The sequence below is a fragment of the Aotus nancymaae genome, unplaced genomic scaffold (assembly GCF_030222135.1).
Source record: "Aotus nancymaae isolate 86718 unplaced genomic scaffold, 86718_ANA_hifiasm-v0.15.2.pri h1tg000029l, whole genome shotgun sequence".
NCBI classification, from domain to species: Eukaryota; Metazoa; Chordata; class Mammalia; order Primates; family Aotidae; genus Aotus; species Aotus nancymaae.
This window is the reverse complement of record NW_026988442.1, coordinates 55311526-55339208: the sequence shown is the minus strand read 5'-3', so window position 1 is coordinate 55339208 and position 27683 is coordinate 55311526. Positions and strand designations below refer to the sequence as shown.

General features: G+C 37.1%; 1 pseudogene; it reads right to left on the bottom strand.

Annotated features, from left to right (window-relative positions):
- Window positions 1-1416: 1416 nt before the first annotated feature.
- LOC105718973 (U5 small nuclear ribonucleoprotein 200 kDa helicase-like) lies at window positions 1417-3402 on the bottom strand (annotated as a pseudogene).
- Between the last annotated feature and the right edge of the window lie 24281 nt (window positions 3403-27683).

Genomic DNA, 27683 nt, shown 5'->3' with positions numbered 1-27683 from the left:
AGAGATGTGTTTCACCACGTTGGTCAGTCTGGTCTTGAACTCCTGACCTCAGGTGATCTGCCCGCCTTGGCCTCCTGAAGTGCCGTGATCGACAAATGAAAAAGACCGCACAGCTGTGAACTGGCTAAATCAAGAGACAGCATTTGAAACATGGGGCATCAGGCTTGTGCAGAGAAGAAACATAAATTACCATGGCTCTGGAAGGCAGAGCAGCAGTCACAGAGGCCTCCACCTCCTGCCGAGGGCTCCAACCCTGAAGATCTCATCTCCTGCGTGGCTGCATAGGCAGGCATCAGTGATTATTACACTGGATTAAGAACTTCAGCTTTTCTTCAAAATCTCCAGACCTCTGTCTTAGAGATGGCATTTTGCAAAATGTTTCAATTGGGTCAAATTGTTATTTTTCCACCTGGTGGTGTCCCAAGCTTCCATCAATTTACCTTGTGTATGCCCTGCTTCCCCCCTCTCTTAAGGCACCATTTCATTTTTAATTTTTTTTAATTTTTGATTTTCTTTTTTAGAGACAGGGTCTTGCTTTGTTGCCCAGGCTGGTTTCAAACTCCTGGACCCAAGTGGTCCTCCTCCCTTGGCCTTCAAATGTACTGGGTTTATAGGCATGTGTCACTCTCCTGGTACACCATATTTTCAGTCCACTCATTTCTGTCTCTTGCATTTTCCTTGGGTAAAGTCTCAGGCCCACTTTTGCTATAGTCTTCCTCTTTGATTTGCTTTAATTTGAGCTTTCACAGGTAAAACCTTTCATAGGTTTCAAAGCAGTGTCCCACATCTCATTTGCTGCCTTGTGATTTAGCTGGATGCCATCATCCGTATTAAATGTGTGAGGGAGGTCTCAGAGGCATTAACTTACCCAGAATTAACGTGGGACCCCAACTCCAGCTTGCAGGACTTCCCCACCATAACCAGCTGCAGGACCAGACCCTTCCTTGGGAATGCACGTTTGACTACCCGAGAATCACTTTAAAACTCACCTGTCTCTGGAGACATTGTTTCTCAGAGATAGCTTCCCTAGCCCTGTTGGGTCTTGTTAACCCATTTCCCTCCTGTTGCCCTTTTGATCTTGAAATCTTAGCCCATGTTAAGAACACCTTTCACAGATGTCGTTACTAGGATTCTCCAATTTTTAGTTTTTTGTATTTAGGATTTGGATCATTTACCTACTCTAAGTATCTATTTTTACACATCTTTTTTTCTCTGCACATGGCAAATTCTTGGAAGGTGAGAGCTGTGTTTTCCATTTCCTTGGTGGATTTTTCTGCTAGGGGGAAGTTTAATTGGAATGAGTGTCCAGCCAACCTTGAGGAAATAAAATAATTCAACCTTGAAAAAAATACTTTTTCTACAAATTATTTTATTAGAATGTCAGACTCAAAAGAAACTACCAGGAACATGCCTGAAAATGCTGTCTATGATTTATGCTTGACATGACACCTGCTGTCATTGCATACAGAATGTGAACAACAGAAAAGGAAGCGGAGGTGGGCGGGGACAGCACCAGCCCTGGATAGTCAGACCTCAGTCCCACAAACCTGGTACCCACAACCAGGATCCCTACAATGTACACATTCCTAATTCAGCCTCAACTCTCCTTTTAGCCAAGAGTAAATGCCTCAGGACTCAATCTGAATCACTGTCCTGCTCAGCTTCTTTCACATCCATGCTGAATTTGTATTCCTGGTCACATCCCATGTAAGTGTCACTCATGAAATACAGAGTGTAGTTGTAGGCACCAGTGGCTGGGACCACAAAGTCCAACTGTCCAACTTCACCGTGTCCTTCTGCTGTAGGGTCAGCCTCTTGATGAAGATGAGGCTATTGGACTTGGCATCTCCAATCACCACCCACCATCCCTCTTCACGTTTCTATGGGAAGAGAGGTGCAATGATATGGCCTGTGACTTCCTCCTCTCACTCCAGCTGCACCAGCACCACCACGGGTCCGCCATGCAGATGCTGTCCTTATCTACCACCTCATAAGACACTTCAATATTAGGGTAGCAGTTACAAAAGCAGGCCACATTTGTAATCTGGCTGTCAGTCAGCTGAAGCAATGTGTTCCGTTCTTCATCCTCCATCTCCATGATATCGAAAACACTCTCTACTCCTTTGTCTGTGCAACATTTGATATGCTTAGAGGTGAAGTGTGTCAGCTGCTTCAGGTATGAGTCTTGGACCACATAACTTGGGTGACCATCTGGGCCAGTTCCATACCTGCCAGAGCAGGGCCGAGCCACCCATTGCTGGAGAGGACATCCACGCAGGACTGGATGAACCAGATTGCCTTACTAAGGATTTCCTCCATATCTGACCGCAGCTCAGCACTCAGCTGCATGCTGGACAGGTGAGCCTGCAGGAGCAGGTTGGTCTTGATGTGGGGATCATTGAACTTAGGGTTATTCAGCTTTCGGTTTCCTTCTCAGCCAACTGCCTCAGGAGGTTGTCTTCATGGTGCCTGATGGGAATGTTCTCATACTCTGCCACATTGGAGATGATCTCAATGAGCCCTCGCACCTTGGTCTTGGCATTGAGGGACATGCTGAAGAGCTCAATGGTGGTGTAGTTGATGTAATAGTAGGCAGCAATCATGCACAGGTTCAGAGGTACCACATCCATCTTGTCCTTGATGCTGATGCATTTGGACTGCTGCAGGTCACTCAGGGTCTGCTCTGCCAGCTCTGACAAGTGGTCGGACAAGTGATGATGGGAGATGCCCTGCATGTTGTAGTAAGAGAGTAGGGATAACTCCAAGTGTAACGTCTTTGGACAGACAAGAGGGGAGACAATCTAGAGTCCTTGGGATTAGGGATACTGCTTCCACTGTGATGAGGAAGGAAAGCAAAGCCAGTGAGTCGAGATTCATGGAGGTTGTTACAACTGGTGGTGAGAATTTATGTTTTGGTTGGATTTGTTGGACTACATGGAGGATAGGCTTATCTTCCAAATTATTTTAAATGTCTGACAAGAAAGTTTACACTGAAGAGGACTAAAGAGAACCCATATGCAGGAGAGACTGACTGGCGTATGAAAGAGTCTGAAAGTTTTGCTACTTAGGGAATTAGGAGTTTCAAATAGTTGAAACATAGTCATATAGCAAAGGCAGTGGTCTTTCCTGTGAGTATGTGTGTGCAGCTTCAGAGCACAGAACTATGACCAGTAGATGAAAGTTAAAGGAAGATACCTTGGAATTCATAAAAATAAGCTTTGTAATGATCAAAGCTTTGTAATTTGAAGTTGTAGAGTTCCCTTCACAGAAAATGTTCAGAGAGCTAACTGAACTTCGTGAAGACATTGTGGAGATAATCCTTGCATTGAAAAGAAGGAACATTGTATTAGACATTTCAATCTGTCCAAGAAGTGAGTTTGTTGAATTCTGTGACTGGTTCATCTTTTCGTATCATTTCTCAGCAATGTCATCTTTACTTCCTTATGCTTTCCTCTTGATTGTAGTGTAGCATCTGAGTTGTAATTAATGGAGACTTTGAAACAAGTGGTGATGAGACAGAAAATAGGGCTTACATTACTTTCTATGGTCATATTTTGCAAGTTTTACAGACAAACGTGTTATCATAGAATTCCTCTGACCCAAGGTTGTCAGAGACACTTGAGGAATCACATATCCAATTTTAGTTTCTTTTCTCCTTTTTAATGCTCTTGAAGTAGAGCCCCTGCATAAGATGCTTCAATAGTGTTATTGCTTAATTAATTAGAGACAAGAGAAGAATAAAATTTTAAAGAGAGAATTTTAGATTATAAAGTCAGCTGTTCAGCAATGACATGGACTAATTTGATAATTGAAGGGTCAGTACCTGCAAAAGTAAGAACACTGCTTACAAGCATTAGCATCCAACTAGTAACAATGTGCACGCCAGGATAATGAACTTGAAACAATAGTAATTAGCAGGCTAAGACAAAGGATTAAAATTAAAAATGAATGGTGCAGTGCTTTCCGCTTGCTTGTAAAACAGCATTAAGCCAACTTAATCCATTTTAATTCATTGTGAAACCTGCAGTGCAAATGAGATGGATTCAAGGGTCAGGTTCAGCTCCTGAGAAAGTGCGATACATTCACCTGTGACAATTCTTTCTGGAATGATAAAGTAAGGGAAGTCTCTTAAGAACTCTGAGTGACTCCATAAGGTCCCCAGAGATCAGGTGTCAAAGTTGTCTATCAGATGCCTGAAAAGAAAAAAGGAAAGCATTACTCAATGCTATTGTGAGACAGTTGTCATTGACTGATCAGGCCTTTGAAGCACGCTTTCACAGTCAATGAAACCACCTGAATAGATGAAAGCCAGACAGCTTCTGACAAACAAGAGTCTATGGAATATTCATTGTGCATCTGGGAGGGAAAGATTAATGTATTAGAAATTAAAATGGGACCAGAATGTATGATCTTGCTCTAACACTTGGCCAGACCTGTGTCACCCACTGCTAGTGCCTGAAGTCGACAGACAATTCTGCCAAGGTAACTGAGAATCATTAAGCATCCTGCTATTGTGCATGGTGAATAATAAAACTTTCCCCCTATTCTTTGCCTGGAGCTTACAATGAATAATTCTGGAGCTATTTGCAATGTTAACAGCACCTATCTTGCCCATCCATTCCTTTATGATAAGAATGGAAATATGCATTTCAACAGTCTGTACAGATACTGATTCACAGGCATTTCAAAGGACACCTGTCACTCAAGTGAAGGACCTGTCAGTCTCCGATGTATGATGGTGCCAAGAAAATGGCCAAAAAAGATTATCTGTACTTTATTTCTCCCTTTTTCTCAGATTAAAACACTGTTACATTTGCCATAGACTGACAAGTGATTTACACTGGCAACTGTAATGTGTTTAAGACTAGAAAAAAAGCTATTCTCTTAGGCAGGCATATTCTTCCAAGGTTTACAACTGTATCAAATATACTATCACAAATGTGATCTAGACCATACAGAATGTCATTATGCTGGATATTAGAAGCATTTAATCTGTTTGCTGACATAAAGGTGACATTCATAGAGCTGTATTTTTGACGTCAGTACCAGGGTAAATTTACTTTTAGGAAATTACAAGTAGACTGGAGTCCTTATAGCAGGGCTAGCTGGTATTGGACATGTTCATTAAAATGTGTAACTGAAGATTTTTCCTGATCAGTATATTACTGAATGTGCAGCTCGCATCAGAGAAGTTTTCATCATCCAGAGAAATCATGCCACATATTCTAAAGTTTAAAATTCAGCTACCAAAGAGATTCTTAATGTTTTGTTCTCCTTGACAAAAATCAAGACCACTTTATAGATCTTTGGACATCTTCAAAGTTCTTGTTCCCTGAATGAATTCTGTGAGTCTTGTGAGGATCCCAGTTGTTTTATTGAATAAATTGTTCTCTTTTGATTACAGTTAAATTAATAATGAAATTAAGTTGTAAATTAGTAAACTTCAAAGAGGTCTAACCTTCCTTACCCTTGCTGAATGTCATGAGAGTTCTACTTCTTATAAGGGTGCTGTGCGTCTCCTCTTTTATTCCTGAGAGCCTCCAGCTCACTACACTCTCTGCTGCACACAAAGTGATTCTTGGAAGATGTTTTGTACTCATGTACAAAAGAAGACTTGCATTTGCTATATTAAAGAACCGTACTGTGGAGTTCAGCTTCTGGCTGTGAGTGATCCCTCTCTTCTTGCAAGGTAGTTCTCAAAATGGCATAATCTGTGGACTTTTTTCACAAAGGGTATATGTTAATATTTATATACGTTATAAATACATGTTTAATATTACATATGTGGTTCACATTAGTGGCTTATATTTCTGTTGAATAGGGCTGCCTCAGACAGTGTCTAGTGTCTAGTGCCTAGTGTCTAGTGTCCCGTACCTAGTGCCTGTCTAGTGTCTAGTGTCCCATACCTAGTGCCTGTCGTGTCTAGTGCCTAGTGTCTAGTGTCCCGTACCTAGTGCCTGTCTAGTGTCTAGTGCCTAGTGTCTAGTGTCCCGTACCTAGTGCCTGTCTAGTGTCTAGTGCCTAGTGTCAAGTGTCCCGCACCTAGTGCCCAGTGCCTGTCTAGTGTCTAGTGCCTAGTGTCAAATGTCCCGCACCTAGTGCCCAGTGCCTGTCTAGTGTCTAGTGCCTATTGTCTAGTGTCCAGTACCTAGTGCCTAGCACCTGTCTAGTGTCTACTGCATATTATCTAGTGTCCCATACCTAGTGCCTAGAGCCTGTCTAGTGTCTAGTGCCTAGTGTCCTGCACCTAGTGCCTGTCTACTGTCTAGTGCCTAGTGTCAAGTGTCCCGTACCTAGCGCCTAGTGTCCCGTACCTAGCGCCTAGTGCCTGTCTAGTGTCTAGTACCTAGTGTCTAGTGTCCCGTACTTAGTGCCTAGAGCCTGTCTAGTGTCTAGTGCCTTGTGTCTAGTGTCCCGTACTTGGTGCCTAGAGCTTGTCTAGTGTCTAGTACCTAGTGTCTAGTGTCCCGCACCTAGTGCCCAGTGCCTGTCTAGTGTCTAGTACCTAGTGTCTAGTACCTAGTGTCTAGTGTCCCGTACTTAGTGCCTAGAGCCTGTCTAGTGTCTAGTGCCTAGTGTCTAGTGTCCCGTACCTAGTGCCTGTAGCTTGTCTAGTGTCTAGTACCTAGTGTCTAGTGTCCCGCACCTAGTGCCCAGTGCCTGTCTAGTGTCTAGTGCCTAGTGTCTAGTGTCCCACACCTAGTGCCTAGTCCCTGTCTAGTGTCTAGTGCATATTTTCTAGTGTCCTGTACCTAGTTCCTAGTGCCTGTCTAGTGTCTAGTGCCTAGTGTCTAGTGTCCCATACCTAGTGCCTAGAGCCTGTCTAGTGTCTAGTGCCTCGTGTCTAGTGTTTAGTGCCCTAGACATTACAAAATGGGAACTGGTGTCAATTTGGGCACTTTAGGTGATAAAGGGATTTTAAAGCTTTAATTGTTATACATATATTTTATTTATTTATTTATTATTTATTTATTTTTATTTTTGAGATGGAGTCTCACTCTTGCCCAGGCTGGAGTGCAGTGGCGCAGTATCTGCTCACTGCAACCTCCACCTCCCGGGTTCAAGTGATTCTCCCTACCTCAGTTGCCAGAGTAGCTAAGATTACAGGTGTGTGCCACCATAACTGGCCTTTTTTTGTATGTTTTAGTAGAGATGGGGTTTCGCTGTGTTGGCCCAGCTGGTGTTGAATTCCTAACCTCAGGTGATTCGCCTGCCTTGGTGTCCCAAAGTGCTGGGATCACAGGTGTGAGCCACTGCACCCTGCCTATACATGTATTTTAACGTATTACAAAAAATGCAACTGACATTGTTTCATACATAGTATTGCTTTGAGTTGATAAAGTAGATAGCATCATGATAATGCTATTCACACAGACCCAGCAGTTATCAACACCACAAACCCTCCTTTATTAACTGTTCAGAAATAGTACTAATCATGCAGATGACTCCAATTGCTAGTTTCTTGAAGGTCACCATTTATTTCTATACTCTTTATGCATACCTCTAAGTTGAGAAAAGAAAACCTATTTGTTTAGTTACAGGAAAATCTGATGTGCTTCAAGATTTAGAAGTAGCTGGTAAAAGGGTTCCATTTGTCATTTTCTTTAGTTCAAATAACAGTGTTCTCAACTTTTTTCCTCAGTTTCATGAAGAGTAGAAAGTGAGTTGAACAATGAGAACACATGGACACAGGGAGGGGAACATCACACACTGGGGCCTTTTGGGAGGTGGGGGCTGGGAGAGGGACAGCATTGGGAGAAATACCTAATGTAGATGATGGGTTGATGGGTGCAGCAAACTATCATGGCATGTGTATATCTATGTAACAAACCTGCACGTTCTGCACATGTATCCCAGAACTTAAAGTATAATAAAAATTAAAAAAAAGAAAGTGACTATAAGCTTTTATGTTGACGTTAAGTCATCATTCAACTATATGTGGTGTGAGGTGACTTCAGGGTTTTTCCAAATAAAACTTCTAACCTGAAAAATCACACTAAAAAATCACACTCAAAAATCCATTTAGGATTAAAATGAGAATATATCTTGCACATCGACTTGCTTATTTGAATGACAAAAATGTATTCTTACAAGGCGTGATGCTTACAGTAGTGTTCTGTTAAAGAGCATATGAATCACATGAACGAAATGATAGTAACACTAGAGCTATAAGGTGTTGGATTCTCTTGATTGTGCAATCTTGGTAGGAATTCATATAAGAGCTCACTAAAAATGTACTCATACATTCAATCAATATTTATTGTACACATACACATACCAAAAACAGGTTTAGGCTCAGGTGATAAAGCAGTGAACACTCGATTACCTGGTCTTCAGGAACTTTTTATTGAGAATGGGGGAAAAGGAAGAGAGGGACAAATAAATAAGATTCTATGGGGCTTTGTAGACCATTGTAAGGATTTTGGTGTATACTATAAGTGAAATAGGGTTGAGAAACAGCCAGACAGCCAGACACAGAGACAGACAAATCAATGTTGACTTCAAAGTTAGAAATAGAATGTATACTATGAGAATGTATTTAAATATTAGAAAAAGATGTCATGCATATTTTCCCATACCAAATGATAAAAATAAATGGATAACACATGCTTGTTTGCAAAAGTTCATGAATAGGACAGATTCAGAAGAATTCAGACAGAATTTAGGTTTAGGAAATTTCTTCATAAGATTTCTTGGAATACAGTTGTACTAAAAAATAATCACAAATCAATTTGGTTAGAAAATTGGTTCTTAGTTCCCAAACCTGTTGGAGAAGGTAAATAAAATATTTTGCTTTTTCTCAGGAGATACATGTGTGAGATGGAATTTTCTTTTTCTTTTCTTGGCCTTCAAATAATTGTTTATAATGATGAAAAATTCTATGCAAACAAAATGTTCAATTGTAGAGGTGGAATGAAATAATGATGGTATGTGCATAGGATGAATTACTGTACAAATTACTAAAATAATTTCATGACCTGGGAAAATACTCAGAGATGGAATTTTCATCACTGATTAACCTCAAACAAAATTATGCAATCATTTTCCTAATATAGAACTCAGGTTCTTCTTAAATTAAGTGTCATCTAGTCAAGTAATACTTTATACTATGCTATGATCAATAACTTCATTATTTTTAGTGACAAACTTATCTTTAGTTGAGAAGATAATTATATTCATTATTAATTCTATTTTATATTTTATTTTCAAATTAATCATGTTGCTTTGTATTGTGTTTATTTTCATGTTTACTTTGATTCATGGCAAGTGACACTGGTTATACTGCTTTGAAGGTATATAAATAACGTGATTAAATTGATCAAAGAAAAATATTAAGTAAGTGCTTGCGTAGACAGTATGAAGTATGGCAAAACACAAAATTATAACTCAAATGGTCAAGGTTAGAGGAGCATTGTCCTATTAAAATGTTAACATTTCCTGTGATGCTCATCCTCTAGGTCAATCCCAGCTATTGGAAACCTCTAGCTTTCTTACACATGTCTCTTATCTAGCTGACTCTTTTAAGCTATAGAGCATGTCTTTTCTCTCCTACTGTGAAGTTGGTCTAGGCACTATGCACAGTGTGTTACAAGAATAGCATTCTTACTTTTGAGAAATGCATAATTTTATGCATACATATGTAATTTATTAAAGGAAAACACTAAGAAACCTAAAAGACCTTCAAATCATATCAGACTTTCTCATAGAACTGGGCCAACCAGGAGGCTTATTAAAAAACAGACAACCAGGCCGGGTACAGTGGCTCATGCCTGTAATTCCAGCACTTTGGGAAGCTGAGGTGAGTGAATCAGCTGAGGTCAGGAGTTTGAGACCAGCCTGGCCAACATGGTGAAACCCCGTATCTACTAAAAATACAAAAATTATCCAGGTGTGGTGGCAGGCACCTATAATGCCAGCTACTTGGGAGGCTGAGGCAGGAGCCCGGAAGGTGGAGGTTGCAGTGAGCTGAGACTGCAATAAGAGAGGAGACCTCTTCCCCATCTCCCTCCCCTCAGGCCTCCACCTCCTCCCTTTTGGATGAGAAGGAGAGTAAAGAGAGATAAAATACCAAAGAACTGGAATCTGTGTTCAAGTGATTTGCTGTCACCACTGACCAGGGAATAATGAGGCCCAAGGACTGGGAAAATAACTCCCTTTTCAGTTCTCAGAGTCTGTGCTATCTATAAACTTTGAAGTGTTGCAAAGAATGTTATTCCTACTGGCCAGAGCCCGGCACTGGGTCATGTCCTCCACATTTACATGACCCAGACCTCCTCCTGGAAATACCTCTGCCAACTAATAATTTACTGCCCTTGTCTTGTCTCTGTAAGCCTCTTCCCCTGCCTATTCCCACACCCACTGCATATGAATTAGCAAATCAATGAAAGCCAAAGATAGTGAGATCAGCTGCCCTGGCCAAAGGGCAATAACACAGTTTCACCTCTGCTCCCCCTTTAAAGTTGTAAGCCCTTAAAAAGGTAAAGAAGCTGCTTCTTGAAGACCTCGGTGGTCAAGGCATTAACCTCCCACAGCTCCTGGCTGAATAAAAAGCCACTTCCTTTCTCAGTTCGGTGTTCCAGAGGTTTGTTCCCTGACGATCCTGCTACGGCACCACTGCACTCCTGCTTGGGTGACACAGTGAGACTCTGCCTCAAATTAAAAAAAAGACAATCAGATCTATAATACCATTGTTACTTCTTTCTAGAAATCCACACCTTTACTTCAAGGTGAGATTAAAAAGCTCAAAATCCACTTCCTGTATAAACATTTCCATCTTCACACCACCCTGTTATAATTGTACTTTGCACACGTCCCTTCAATACGTGTGTTGATAGAATATATTATAGAACTTAAATACTAATTTTATTGTTGCTTTCTAATTAGTGAATACAGTTCAACTAAACTAAACTTTTCATGTTTTTAAATTTATTTCTCTCTAGCCCAGAGAAGTAGATGCAAATAATGAACATTGGTAAAAGAAAATAAAATTGCTGATATCTTCTTTCTTTCTTTGTTGCCTTTTATTACAACCTTAGTTTCAACAACTATTAGGTTGGTGCAAAAGTAATTATGGTTTTGTCATTGAAAGTTATGGCAAAAACTGCAATTACTTTTGCAGCAACCTAATACTCTTCTGTAACCTTGCTTAATTATCACCCACAGCCTTGAAAATTTTTGCCCTCCTAGAATCAAAAGTCTAACATCAAACCTTCACAGTTGACCATTTGCCCAGCATTGCACATGTGGCACTAGTCACTTTCTGTATCATTCACATGCTTTTGGAGAACAGCAGTGCAGATAGAATGGGAAGATAACATTGCAGTAGCATTTCCATGGTCACATGATTACACTGCTACCAAACCCCTGGTCATGTCCAGTACCAAGAAGATATAACCCAGTTAAACAGAACTGTTCTATTAAGATGTGAAAGCTAACCTTAAGTAAATAGGAATAATAATATAAAACCCAAAGTTAGGATCACCTCTGGTTTGCTATTTAAGGTCAAAAAGCACATTTTTCTATAAATCTGTCTCAAAACTAGTCAGGAACGTTGAATTTTCAAGTCATGCTGAGGCTCTTGTCTCATTTCCCTTGCCATACTCTTGCTCTGAAATATTAGCATCTAATCCTGCTTGTCTTTGTCATTGGTGTTTTCAGCTTTAATAATTTCTAAAGCATAGAACATCCTACTCACAAGAGAGCCAATCTGAAGTTCTTACCTTTTCCAGTGAGTGAAAAGAATAAAAAGACTGAAAACACAGGATTGTTGATTACATACAGAATACTTAGCAACATAACACAGAGAGATATCCCTTGTCTTGCAAAATTTTACCCTAATATTTTAGGGGGAAAAATAAAGTTATGTGATTTTGGCAAAAGGACTTGAGTGAATCTGAATTTTTAAGCTACTTATCTTCTCAGGTTGTGTGTCTGTCTTCAATATCATCTGTGAATATCAGGTATCCTGAATACCTAAAAATAATGACGAAAATATTTCCCTGTAAATTTTTCTTTCAATTTTTAATTTAAGGGAAGTATTCCCTTTGAGTCATTTTATTTAAAATAGTGAAAACTAAAATTGATTTTTTGAAAGAAAAATTATAAGCATAAAGTATCAAGATGAGGTTTATAAACCGGCTTAAAAGATTGTGAAATGTTTTTTGCTTTCAAAAGAAGATGAGTGCTTACTTGGAAACTAACTTTTACTTAGAAAAATAATACTTCAATTGAAATAATACAATTTCAATTGAAGGTGTACAAAAGAAATCAGTCTAGGCAAGAGATTTGCTATCTGAGTTTGGAAACTTAGAAAAACATCTGTGTAATTAAAATATTGGTTGCTGTGATGTGAAGAATACAAAAATAGGCAAATATTGTGGTTTTGATTTGCATTTCTCTAATGATCAGTGATATTGAGCATTTTTACATATATTTCTTGGTCCCATAAATGTCTTATTTTAAGAAGTGTCTGTTTGTATCTTTTGCCCACTCTTCGATGGGGTTGTTTGCTTGTTTTCTTGTAAATTTATTTAAGTTCCTTGTCAATTCTGGATATTAGACCTTTTTCAGTCGATGGACTGCAAAAACTTTTTCCCACACTATATTTTTAGGAATTGAAAATTGCTGACTTTGACCTACAACAAAGTATTAAGAAAACAAATGGATGAGCATGTCAATTGAAAAACAACTGAATGTTCTAGTGGAAAAATAGTCAAGTTGTCAAAGGATTTAAAATAGAATTTTTGTAGTAAATCCAATGGGAAAAACATAGGAACAAATATCAACTATAATTTTTTAAATGTCAATTTTTAGAGAAATGGGATAGATAATTTCTCCTTTTCTAGTGGTCATTTTTGTTTTGACTGTAGCATTTGAACATTCTAGGAGAAAATCTAAGTGGGGGGAAAGCCCTATCTCCCATTACAAAAGATAAATTGGAAAGATTCTTTTTCCTATGCTGTAGTATAGGCATGGGACAGAAGAATGTCCCATCAGATGTTCCCAGCCTGAACTGTGGATTTTAGGAAATGATTTTTTAAAATGGATAAGTTAAAGACTTTTCCTTGGAGGTTACTCTAGAGGTGAGAGTTCAGTGACATTGGGGTGTCTGTCCAGTGTAATATAGCAGCAAAGCGGTTTGTGCCTTATGGAAAAGTTTCGTGATGACAGAACCAGTGCTGAAAACCTAGTTGAATCATTACTAAGGTGAAATATTGAGTATACATTGTTTTCCTTCGCTTCTGCACAGTACAGATTCTTCATCTTTTACGGTGACTCTGTGAATTACCTAGTTCAACTATAATAAAAGTATTTGCTGCTTAAGTTAAGTAGAATTGGTTTAGGTCACTTACATCCAAGAATCTTCTCTAGTTCACTAATAAAATTGGAAAAGACTAAAAAATAAATCAAGCGTACCCATTACAGGCTAGAACATAGTTTTAAAAGGCACTTTCATATGTAGTTTTAAAAGTGTAAATTTATCGAAGTTTATTTCGTAATGTGGAGTAAATGCCCTACAATTTGCATATCTGATAACATTTTCTTTTAGAAACATACCTAAAAAAATCATGGAAAATTAGAAAAATGTTAATTTTTGCCTTGTTTGGAACCATGAAAAATTATAAATGACTTAAATATCTATCATTCAATTATAGATTTTACAACCATTTATTATTGGCAAAGAAGAACTTCTTGATATAACTTAAAATGTAAAACATTAGGTCATGAAACTTTACAAAAATATTATACCGACTATACCATAGTAGTCAGCTACCAAGATGCCTGCTCAATTTTTATCTCCCAATATTCCATACCTTGTATGGTCTCTTTCCACATCAAATAATGGTTGACTTATGGGCCCAGTTAAATAGTGTAGAAATGACAATATCTGACTTCTGAGGTTAGGTCATAAAAGACATCACAGCTTCTGTGATAGTCTTTTGGGTCACTCATTGAGGAAATTCAGATACATTCAAACAGCCCTTTGAAAGGAAAAGCAAGGCCTCCTTCCAACAGCCAGCATCACATCCCTGCCATGTGAGTGAGTCACCTTGCATGTAAATTCTGCAGCTGTAGTCAAATGACTCCAGCCCCAGCTGATATTTAACTGCAATCTCATATGAGTATCCTGAGACAGAATTGCTCAATTAAGATGCCCCAAAATTCCTGACTCACAGAAATTATGAGTGATAATATGTGATTATTGTCACTTGAAGCCCATATAAATTTGGGAGTAATATGTTGTATTGTATTAGATAACTAATTAGAGTTACAAGTGATATGTATACTAATATGTGTAAATGCTTAGAAACATACCTTTAAAGATGTAACCTAAAAGACCATGGACTCTTTTTCGTTTTAACATTGTGGGCTTCCTTTATAAATTTGTTTATAGTTTTCTGCAATTATTTAACTCACCAAATATTTAGGTACTAATTATTTGAAGGACATCAACATAGAAATGTATCACTGGAGATGATACAGTGATGCAGACATAAAAATAATGTAAGTCACATTGCTTACTTTTATAAGAGGAATTTTTCAACAGTATTTTTTAAATAGAAGAGCACACATGTTTTGCTGTATATTTCAATAAAAAATAAATAACAGAAAGTTTCTTTTGAAACTAATTTTGAGAGTGTCTAGTTCCATTTTAAATTTCTGCTGCATTACTGATAGCTACAGGGCACCAATTTATTATAGTCTAATTGCCAGAATCAGGTGCTTTAACAGTTGGCCTTTATTGACCTCAGTGATGTAAGGACACCCAATCCAAGCCATTTTTATAGTCTCTTAGCATCCTCAGACAAATAATTAAGTCCGATGCAGACTTCTTCTTCTAATCTGCTTGAGCCATGGCTAGGGTGGTTGTGGGTCACTGCACTGGAATGCAGACAACAGAGACCCAAGGTGGCTTAGGGTAGTGAGCCCACAGAGGGCACTCTGGGTCTATCCCTTGAAACCAGTCTGCCCTTTTAGAGCTCTAGGCCTGTGATCAGAGGGGTAGCCTTGAAGATCTTTGAAATGCCTTTGGGATCTTTCTTCCATTTATGAGTAGGATCTCGCTCCCTTCTACCATAAATGTCTTTAGTAAATGATTGCTTGGCCGCACCTTAATATTTTCTCCCAAACATGCTTTTTCACTCTTCACATGGAAAGTCTGCATATTTTCCAAATCTTTCTACTCTGCTTCTCTATTGATTATAAATTCTGTTTTTTGGTCATTCCTTTCTGCTCTTATCTCACTGTATGTGCTTAAAAGTAATCACAAAGCAGCCTAAATACTTTGCTGCTTAGATATTTCTTCCATCAGATATCCTGGTTTATTATTCTCAGATTCTACCTCTCACAAAGCCCTCACGCATACACACAATTCAGCCCAGCTCTTTGAGACTTTATAACAAGAATGACCTTTACTTTAGTTTCCAATACCTTGTTGGCATTTTATCTGAGCCCTCATCAGAATATTCTTTACTGCCCGCATTTCTACCAGCATTTCATTCACAACCACTTAGGTAATCCCGAAGAAGTTCCAGACTTCCTCTACAGCCCTTTTCTTCTTCTGTGCACTCACTGGAGCCTCCCTTAATACTTCATTTATGGCAATTTAGGCTGTTCCTAGCCAATTTCTCCAAATTCTTCCTACCTCTATCCATCACCCAGGTCTAAATCTGCTTCTACATTTTTCGGTATTTGTTATAGCAACAGCCCCACTTCTTGGTGCTATTTTTCTGTCTTAGTCTACTTTATTCTGCCATTACAGAATACCATGGACTGGGTAACTAATTTAAAAAGAAATGTATTTCTCATAGTTCTGGAGGCTGGGAAGTCTAAGAGCATGGTGCTGGCATCTGGCAAGGGCAATCCCATTGCATTCGGGTGGAAGGCAGAAGTGAGAATGTGAGTCAGAGGGAAAAAGGGGGCCAAACTCCTATAATAATCTATAATAATTAACTACTACCAAGATAATGTATTAAATCATTCATGATGGGAAAGCCATCATTACCTAATCACCTCTTAAAAGGCCCCACCTCCCAATATTATTACATTGGCAATTAAATTGCAACATGAGTTTTGGAGAGGACATTTTAACTATAGCAATTTATATATCTAATATAAATTTTTAAAACCTGTATTAAATAAACCATCACAAATGATGTCATAAAAGAAAAGGTATTACATACAGACACAAAGGTAAGAATGACAGCAAACACTTATTGGAAACAATGTAAGCAAAAAGACTGTGGAGCAACTCCTTAAAGTGAACAAAACAATTGTCAATCTAGAATTCTATATACAGCATATATATTTTTCAAATAAAAATAAAATAAAGGCATATGAAAGCTGGAAACATTTATCATTAGTAGACCTGCATTATAAACAATGTTAAAGAAATTCCCTTAGAGATGAAGAAAAATAATACCAGATTTATATGTGGGTTTGCAAAGGAATGAAGAACACAGAAAAAAAAAATGTGTGGATAAGTATATTAAATATTTCTCTTATTATTTAACATGCCTTAAAAGATTATTGACTAAACAAAAATTAAAACCATATGTGTTGGAGATTCTAATACAAATGGTGTAGAGGAGAAATAGAAGTATAGTAAGGTTTTTATAAGTGAAGTAATATAAAGTTACTTAAAGGTAGACTTTCATAAAGTTAATGATGTATGTTAGAAATCTTAAAACAACCACTAAAATAACAACTATGCTATGAATATACTATCAGATAATACAGAGCTATAGATCATGAGGCAAAAGTATATAATATAATTTTAAAAAGCAAATCCAAAAGAAGGCAGAAAAAGAGAAAAGTACTAACATAGCTTATGAATTATCAGATATTATATAGGTAGTTGACTTCTTACTTAATCTTCTTTGAGTTAAACTTACAGACGGAACAAATGGAAAACAAAGAGCAAGATGGTAGGTTTAACCCAATCATATTAATAATCTATATATCCTAATTAAAAGGCAGAAATTTTTGTACTAGATGAAAAAACAAGACTCCATTATATGCTATCTAGATGAAATCCACTTCAAAAATGATGACACAAATGAATTAAAAATAAAAAGATGAAAAAAGATACAATATGACAATACTAATCAAAAGAAAATTGGAGTGAATATATTAATGATAGATAAAGTAGATTTCAGAGCAAAAGATATTACCAAGGATAAAGAGGGATATTCAGTAATAATAAAGAGATTAAATTCACCAAAAGGATATAATAAGTGTACATTTCCAGACATATCTTGTTCATGGTCACAAATAAAGCTAGTCTCCCCAACTGAACTACACACCCCTTAGCAGCTTCAGAGGGAGAACATTAAAAGAAAAAAACAAACAGATGCCCCCCACCCCCTGCCCTTCATAGACGGAATAATCGCTTAGTCAAAGATGGCCAATCTGTAATCCCAGAAAGCTGTTACTATGGTACCCTGCACAGTAAATCAACTTTTCAGATGTGAGTAAGGGTAAAGGCCTTAAAATGGGGAGACTATCCTGGATTACATGAGTGAGGAGTCCAATCTAATAACTCAGCTCCTTAAAGGTGTAGAATCTTCCCAGCTGAATCAGAGAGAGATATGATGACAGAAGAGTCAGAAAGGGGTGGCAGCGCTGGCAGTGAAAATTCAGGAAGGGGATCACAGAACACGGAATGTGGGTGGTCTCTAGAAACTGGAGAGGCAGGAAATCAAGTTCCTCTCCAGAGCCTCCAGAAGGAAATGCAGGCTTGCCAATATCTACGTTTTAGCTCAATGAGACCAGTGTTGGACTTCCACCCTCCAGAAGTGGAAAATAACAGATTTGTGTGTGTGTGGTGGTGGTGGTGGTGGGGGTTATGCCTCTAAGTTTATAATACGTTGCTAAGCCAGATATATAAAATTAATACAGTGACAATTACTAAGAAAAATCTGATAAGTAGGGTATTGGAGCATACTGAACAAAAACTTACCACATTTTCTCCTGCTCAACTGTAATATCTCATGTACCACAATAGTGTTTAGTTTCGTGGTGTCTTTCTAACATTGTGGTCTCTCAAGATTTCCCTCAATTGTTTCTGTCTAAATACATGAAATGCCTTTAAGGTAATATAGGAAGATTCTTGATACTTCTTTACCCATCCCAATTATTTTATCTTATTCATTTTATTTTGTTCTACCAACCAGAAAAATCTCCAATGTATGATGCTAGACTAACATGGGTTATTGCTACTCTAATTGAGGTCATAGTGCAAGCAGAGGCAACACAGAGATCAACTGCACATAAAGGCATTTCTCTGAAAAAAGCAAGCATAACTTTGAGAACATGTCCTCTCTTTTTCTGTTTTTAGCTGTCTTTTCTGAGGACAAATTAGACCACAGAGTTAAGGAATCAGTAATTCTTTGTTTCCTGAAACTGCTTGTTTTTACTCACCTTAATTTTCCATCTTATACTGTAACTCAGAAACATATTTGCAAAAATGTCATAATATGATTATTTAAATTAATAGGGGCAGTTTGTTCAATGAATGCCAAGTGATGTTATTGTGGATTGTGAGTGTTTTATTCCTTTTAGTCTCTTCTAATCATGGACTGAATTGTAGCTGGAATTTGCCCAGTGTTTTTTTGTCACAAGGAAGGATTCTTTAGAAGACCTGCTCATCTCAGGCTTGTTTTATGTCCACCCCATATAATGTGCAGTGACAAAAAGAGAAACACAATTGGATATAGGATGGCTCTCATAATTGAGTTAGCCTTTTAACATCCCAAACAAGCCAATGATTCCTGATACATTAGAAACTAGAAACAATGAGACTGAGATGTTGCATTTTTATGTAGTCAGAATTAATCTTTAACTTCTTCTCTGGGCTTAGTTTAAGAAGGTAGACATTTGAAAGAAATTGAGAGATAATTGCTAGAAATTTGAGCATGTAATGATAAAGACAATATTTTAAATATAATGAATTTCAAGACAGTGTAGTAAGTTCAACTTAGGAAAAATTTTTAAATGTGAGATGAGTTTCCATGTTAAAAGTCTTAAAAGAGTACATATTCTTATGAAAAGAGAAATAATTGGTTAAAAGTAAAAATTATTAAGCTGGGTGCAGTGGTTTATGCCTGTAATCCCAGCACTTTGGGATTGCAGCACTTTGGGGCCGAGATGGAAAGATCAGTTGAGGTCAGGAGTTAGAGACCAGCCTGACCAACAGGGTGAAACCCCATCTCTACCAAAAATACAAACATTATCCAGACATGGTGGTGTGTGCCTGTAGTCCCAGCTACTTGGGAGGTTGAGGAAGAAAAATCACTTGAACCTGAGAGGCAGAGGTTGCAGTGAGCCAAGATTGCACCACTGCACTCCAGCCTGGGTGACAGAGAGAGACTCCATCTAAAAAAAAAATGATTAAAAGAAAGTACAAAGATTCCTTAAATTGTAATCCAATGCATTGAAATTGCAATTCAATCAAAGATGAGAGAGAGTTATTAAAATTGGCAAATAGGCTTACATGATTGTGGAGGCCAAGGAGTTGCACAATCTGCCATCTGTGACTTGGAGAACCAAAAAAGCAAGTGCTGTAATTTAGTTTGAGTCTGAATGCCTGAGAACAAGGAAAGCCAATTGTCCAATGGCCCAAGAACTAAGAGCACCAATGTTCCATGCCCAAGAGCAAGAAAAGATGGATATTCAAACTCAAGCAGAGAAAGTGAATTTGCTCCTCTTTGCCTTCTTGCTCTTTTCAGGCCCTCGGTAACTGGATGATGCCCACACAAATTGATGAGGAAGATTTTTTTTCCCCCAAGATTACCAACTCAAAGGCTCATCTTTTCCAGAAACATCCTCACGGACACACCCAGAAATAATGTTTTAGCAGTTATCTAGGCACCCCTTAGATTAGTCAAGCTGACACATAAAATTAACCATCATAACTAGCAACAAATTCTGGATTTAGACAAAGATATTTAGGCTTTAATCTGTGTTCTGTTACCATTTAGGGTAAAATCTACGTTCTGTGACAATTTACTGCCTCTCCAATATATGCATGCCTACCTACATGGTAGGTATTGAAAGATGTTAAGATGAAGATTAGGTTTCTGTTCTCATAAAATTTAGAAACCAAAAGCCAAATTCAGTATAAAGGCAAATGGCATACAAGCAATGGTTCCAGTTTTGCAATTAATATTGTGAGATTCACACAACCAATTATGTTTCTACTATGTTATGTTCTATTTCTACAAAAAAACTCTATTCACTTATTGTTCTCCTCTCACTCTACCAGTATATGCTTTCAGATTACTTTGACTTGTTGCTTTTCTCACCTCCAGTAACAACTTTTACTGAACTAGGCACAAGGTGGTTAAAGCTTTGCTTGCCATTCCTCTGCTTTTTACCACCTTGCCCACATCTTCCTGCTGGGTAGTCCTCTTGATTTCTGAAAGGCCAATGTGGACACAGTCCCTTGTTTATTTGGACTCGCCACTCTCAGTACATTTTTTAAAAATAAAGTCTTTCACACACTCTACCTTTTCTTTGTTCTATCCTTCTGTGTCTCAGCTGAAGAGAAATTCAGGTTTTTCTCAAATCCCTCCTGATCTGGTTTGGCTGTGTTCCCACCCAAATCACATCTTAAATTCCCACATGTTGTAGGAGGGACCCAGTGGGAGGTAACTGAATCATGGGGGCAAGTCTTTCCCATGCTGTTTGCATGATAGTAAATAAGACTCATGAGATTTGATCTTTTTATAAAGAGGAATTTCCCTGCACAAGTTCTCTCTTTGCCTGCTGCCATCCATGTAAGACATGACTTGCTCCTCTTTGCCTTCTGCCATGGTTGTGAGGCCACCCCAGCCATGTGGATCTGTCAGTCCATTAAACCTCTTTCTTTTGTAAATTGCCCAGTATCAGGTATGTCTTTATCAGCAATTTGAAAACTGAGTAATACAGTAAATTGGTACCAGTAGAGTAGAGTGCTGCTGAAAAGATACCCCAAAATGTGGAAGTGACTTTGGAACTGGGTAACAGGCAGAGGTTGGAACAGTTAGGAGGTCTCAGAAGAAGACAGGAAAATGTGAGAAAGTTTGGAATTTTCTAGAGGCTTGTTGAATGGCTTTGCTCATAATGCTGATAGTGATATGGACAATAAAGTCCAGGTTGAGGTGATCTTGGATGGAAATGAGGAACTTGTTGGGAACTAGAACAAAAATGACCCTTGTTATGTTTTAGCAATGAGACTGGCAGCATTTTGCCCCTGCCCTAGAGATTTGTGGAACTTTGAACTTAAGAGAGATGATTTAGGGTATCTGGCAGAAGAAATTTCTAAGCAGCAAAACATTCAAGAGGTGATTTGGGTGCTGTTAAAGGCATTAAGATTTAAAAGGGAAGCAGAGCATAAAAGTTTGGTAACTTTGTAGCCTGACAATGATATAGAAAAGAAAATTCTATTTTGCGAGGAGAAATTCAAGCTGGCTGCAGAAATTTGCATAAGTAATAAGGAGCTGAAGCATTATTTATTTCTAATAATGCTTTCCGTCTTTAAGGCTACTATTATTTTTAACCTCCCTGTGTCCTTATATTTAAGATGTGTCAACTGCAAGGAGTACATAATTTATAGGAGTATATAATTATACTATTCATACTATAGATATTACATATATACTACATATACAAGGAGTATATAATTACACTATATATGCTATATAAACTATCTTTTTATTATTTAGCCTAGTTATGTTTAGTATAATTAGTAATCTGTTGGAGTTTATATTTACCATCTTACTGTTTGCTTTCTATCTGAACCATCTCTCAGTTTATCAAAAGAGGCCTATGCACACACATTCACTTAGTATTTCTCACTAATTCTTCAGCCACTTCCTCACAGAAGTCCACCCAACCTCATGTCTAGATATGATTCCTTTTTCTAGTCTTTTGGTTGTTGTTGTTGTTGTTGTTGGAGTCTCACTCTGTTCCCAGGCTGGAGTGCAGTGGAGTGATCTCGGCTCACTGCAACCTCCGCCTCCTGGGTTCTTGGAGAATCTTCCAAGGGATTCCCTGCCTCAGCCTCCCGAGTAGCTGGGACTACAGGCATGTGCCACCACGCCCAATTAATTTTTGTATTTTTAATAGAGATGGGATGTCACCATATTGGCCAAGATGGTCTCGATCTCTTGACCTCGTGATCCGCCCGCCTCGGCCTCCCACAGTGCTGGGATTACAAGTGTGAGCCACTGCACCCATCTGTAGTCATTTTTGTAGCATCATCTTCTTTTTCCTAAGAGCACATCGCTCAGTTATTTTGTGTGAATAATTAATGTCTGTTTCTTCTTTTAGACTATAGCTTGACGATGGCAGAACTGATTTTTTATCATAAGTAAATATTTGTAGCATTAATAAATTATTATGTAAATTCTGTAACTAATTCTACCTTTCTTTACAATCAAAGATTAAATAAATACAAACAACTTTTGTAAATGATCTACGTATTTCCCTTATGTAGAAGCACATCATCTCATTGAGAAACCACTATTATATTGAGTCTAAATTGTCCTACCATTGATCATGTCAAGCCCTCTCTTCAGGGACTACGAGATGCTTTGCAGCTTCCTGTAAGAGTGGGCTTATTTCTGTATAAGAAGAGCACATTTCCTGAGACAATCCTATTTCTTTATTTCTTGCACATCCACAGGGAGGGTGAATAGGACTGACCAAGTGCTCATTTATTGCAAATGTTTTCCAAATTATTTGGTGCAAATTCCTTTTCTACAATATTCCATTGTCATTTTTAAGTGAATTCGTCAAAGCTGAGGGCTCTGACTCATGAATGTTCACTTTCTTCCTGGATTAAGTAGGCAGTCACAGTAAAAAATGTCTGATGACTCAAATTTTCTATGCGTGTGTTCAAGATTTTTTCTCTTTTGAAAATCACTTTGAGTACAAGTGGAAGAAATAATGATGTGCTATGTGTCTTTCTTGTCATCCCTACGTAAATAGTACACTCTTCAGGACTTTCATTCTTTCAGAAATATTCCAGCTTTTCAAGGTTCTTTGATCCATTTTTTTATAAAAGGAAAAAATTATTTATTTTTATGCATGTACTTTAAGAAAGTTTATACCAATAATTCAAATTAAGCAGAATAAGTACCATGAAAATTAGAGAAAATCAAATCAGGCTAATAAACCTACTGCAAATTACCTGGAGGGCTGACTTGTCCTTGGGTCAAGTTGCTTTGTATTAGGATAAATATAATCTGCTGAATGTAAATGAAAGCTCAGGGAGTAGAGCAGCCTTATATAAATATCAACAGATATATTACTCTGCTCACCAAAGTCAACGGATTAAAAAATAGATCTTTGTGTCACCAGGAGCTTAAAATTTGTGAAATAAATGTTTAGAATATTTCATTATCTAACTCCTCAAAGAAAGCCCTTCTGCTGTCTTTCAACTAGATATTGGACATCACAGTTTCTGGAGTCTATAGGATCTGTCCATGCCAAAAATAGTTATAGTTTACTTTTCCTCTGAAAGGCTGTTTTTGCCATATTGTTGTACATCGGGCTTCTAAGACCAATCAACTTTCTCTAGGGCCCAGGAAGAGTAAAATCAATAGTGCACCCCTCACTCATTATCTCAGCCAATTTTTGATTGTACTCCTTAACTACACAATAACCATTCTATTCCTGTGGTAACAAGTTTTTATATTAACACATTGAACATTTTAGTTTCTTATCACAAACCCCTCCAACCCACAATAAACTAGGATTTTGATTTTCACATAGCAGAACACATTTGCTCATTAAAGATGGAGCAGGAGGTCGGGGGAGGGAAAGAGAGAGAGAGAGAGAGAGAGAGAGAGAGAGAGAGAGAGAGAGAGAGACTTTTCCTATTCAAAGACAATTGAGTTCTTCTCCAAAAAGTAAACTATGGACTCCCACTCCTGTCCATGACAGAGTAAATCTGACTAGAATTGCTCTCCTATAGTAAACAAATATAAAACCAAACAAAATATATAAAACAATTGTTTTCAGAGACTGGACAACAGGCAGTACAGGTGTGTGATTCTTAGGTAAGGGAAGCAAATGATATGATCCCTAAAATAACCTTGGTTTTCTACCTGGAGACATTTTCCAGACCACAGTGAGGAAAAGATATACCAAGCAGAGAATGGCACTATTTCTGAATTAGGGAAATCGTTTCTGAGTTTGCAGAGGCTGAGGCAACTAGAATTTTAAGGTAGAGTAACAGAGGACAGAACTCCACAGAAAAAAAGCTCTATAAATCTGCACCAGGGTACCTATGAGTCTTTGTACATTTATAGGGTAAGTCTCCGCAAGGAGGTGAAGCAGAAAACAACAACAATGGAAGGAATGACTAATAAGGAGATGTTCATTCTAGAATTCTCAGGGCTGGAAGACATTTGAGTTTTGACTAATAGAAATGGCAATACTCTGTTGAACTCCTGGAGTATTCAATGGAAGCTTCAAAATGGTAATTTTTTTTTAATAGAGCTGGATTGATTCTAGAAAAATGGTCCTCAAGTTGTATCCTAATATAACATAAAAATTGGAGGAAAAATAAGATGATTCACAAGTGATTTAATTACCAAAAACAAAACTCAATACTCTTTAAAGAAAATCATAAATCACAACATCACAATGCCTAGGATTTCATAAAAATATTACTAGACATGTAAGAAAGTAGAAAATATGACTTAGAACTAGGAGAACCATCAACTGGTAGGAAAACACCCAGAAATGAAAGAGATGATATAATTGGAAGAATTAACTTTAAAGTGACTAATATAAACGTCTTAAAGGATTTAGAGGAAAATAATAATATAGTTAAGAGAACACAGAGATTAATTAAGATAGAAATGGAAAAATAGACAAATAAAAACATATATTACTTATAAATAATATATGTTTCATAAATGATCTACATATTTCCCTTATGTAGAAGCACATCATCTCATTGAGGAACCACTATTGTATTGAGTCTAAATTGTCCTGCCGTTGATCATGTCAAACCCTCTCTTCAGGGACTGTGAGATGTTTTGCAGCTTCCTGTAAGAGTGGGCTCATTTCTAAATAAGAAAAATCCACTGAGAAATAAAAACTGGATAGATATCGCAAAGAAAAAAAATCCAGAATAAAACATGGACAGCAAAAGATTAAAACAAAAATAAACAGATCTTCAGAAACATGTAGAAAAATGTTTGGCAATCTATTATATATATATACATATATATATATATATATATGTATATATATATAAACTTGGAGGTTCAGAAGAGCAGAATCAAAAAAATAGTTCAAAGAATAAATGCCATATTTTTTCAAATTTCATGAAAACTATGAACTCACAAATTTAAGAAACCTAACACAACTCAAGCAGGATAAACACAAATAAAAGTTACTAAGACCCATTATAATATATTTCCAAAACCAACAATAAAAAGGAAATTGTGAATAGAAGCAAATATGATATACAAACTAAGATAATGACAAACAAAGATATGACAAAAATTAAAATGACCACTTCTCATCAGAAATAGTGAAATCCAGAAGACAGTATGATGACATCTTTGAATTGCCGAAATAAAAAATTATCAACCTACAATTCTACATCTAGTGACAATATTCTTCAAAATGATGGCATTTGATTTTAGGTTAATATTTGTGTGTCTGTATATACACACACCTGCAGACACACACACAAATACATATATGTGTATATACACAAACATATTTTTATTTCTATAACAACATATGCAAATATATGTGCACATGCACACATACATATATACACTCCATATATATGGAGAGAAAGATTGAATTATAAAACAAGTATGATAAAGTTGTGTTGCTTAGGGATTCTGAATGGTGTATAGAATTTTATTTACACTATTTTTGAAATTTTTTGTAAGTCTGAAATTTTTTTAAAGATGAAAAGTTTAAAAATAGAGTTAAAGACAAATTTCTTACATGCAAAAGACTAGTGAATTTTTGGCCATGAGAAATTCATTACATGAAATTACAAAAAGAAACTTTTTTAGACTGAAAGAAAATGATGTCAGAGAACAACTTGGATATACACAAAATAATGACTTGGACCAGAAATAGTAATAATGGCAACAAAATTAAAAAAAACAGATGAACAATTTCAAAGTCAATGAAACTTAATGCTGGATTTCTGAAAAGATCAGTAAAATTGATAAATTCTGTCTAGATTTATCAAGGATTAAAAAAAGAAAAGACATGAATTACCAATATCAAGAATGGAAGAGAGAATATCACTAAAAATTTTACATACAGTAAAAGCATAGTAAGATAATAGTATAGACATTTAATCTCATTGGTTTTCATAATTTTTGATTTCATAGAATTTGTTCCTTTCATATAAGTTGTTGAACTTATTAGCAAAAGCTTCAGATCCCAAGAGGCAGAGGTTGCAGTGAGTGGAGATTGCACCACTGCGCTCCAGCCTGGGTGACAGGCAAGACCCTGTCTCAAAAATAAGTAAATAAATGATTCTTCTAATATTTATTTATATATTATCTATTCCTTCTACTATCTATATAAATAAATAAATATTCCTTCTAGGAATAGAAGGGAACTTCCTCTAAATGATAAAGTGCATGTATGAAACATCCATAGGTAACCATCCATAGGTAACATACCAGTAAAAGTCTGTTTAGGCTTAAGAAAAAGCAAGCGTGTCAACTTTCCACTTCTATGCAACATTTTTCTGGAGATCCTAGCCCCAGCAGAATAAGGCAAGAAAATACAAGGTATACAGATTGAAAGAGACAAAATAAAATTCTCCTTATTTTCAGGCAATAGAATATGTGTATAGAATGTTCTAAGTAATCTACATAAAGCTACTGGAATGAATAATTTATCACAATAGAATTAAGAATTTTTAGTCTATCAGTCAGTATTTTAGGAAAACAGATATTTTAAACAGAAAGGAATTCAGTACAGGAAATGAGAGCCCACGGAATTGTTGGAAGACTGTGATAGTGTTCAGGAAAAGCCACTGCTGGATTTCCTGAAACACTGGGAAGTGGAATAACTGAAGGAACTGCGGGAATCCATTGTTGATAATCATAGTAGAACCAAACTGGATAATTTTTAGTAGGATGCTCAGAAACGTGCAACTGCCCATTGCTGCCACAAGTGCAATGATGGTTTCTACTTTCATTTCTCTTCCCAACTATTGAGTAAGTGCCTTTCATGAATGGAGTGTGACCAGCATTCTGCTGGTAATAGGGATTCTTGGAAATACAGTTCCAAAGCTTCCAACTGCTGTAATACAGGAAAGAAGAGACAATCTGTCACAATAAGACATAAAATAAGACACTTTGTTCATTCGATATTTATTGAGTACATTCTTACAATCTGCAAGGCACTACACTAGGCTGTGAGGGGAGACATTGACACCTGTCCTAAAATAAATTGCAACTTAGAGGCAAAAATAAGACTGTACCTAAATACTACATTGAAGGAAGTGTATGGTTAGTGCTACATCTGTAATGCAAATAAAGTGATAACAAAAGTAGAAAAAGCATTTATGGAACTGTAAATTTTATGTTGTTCAATTAGTTGCCCAACATGTTTAATTGGTAATACCTTTAGTATTTGCATTGCAAGAAGCATTTGCCATGAAGTAAATAAATCTCTGTTTAATTAATCTATTGCCA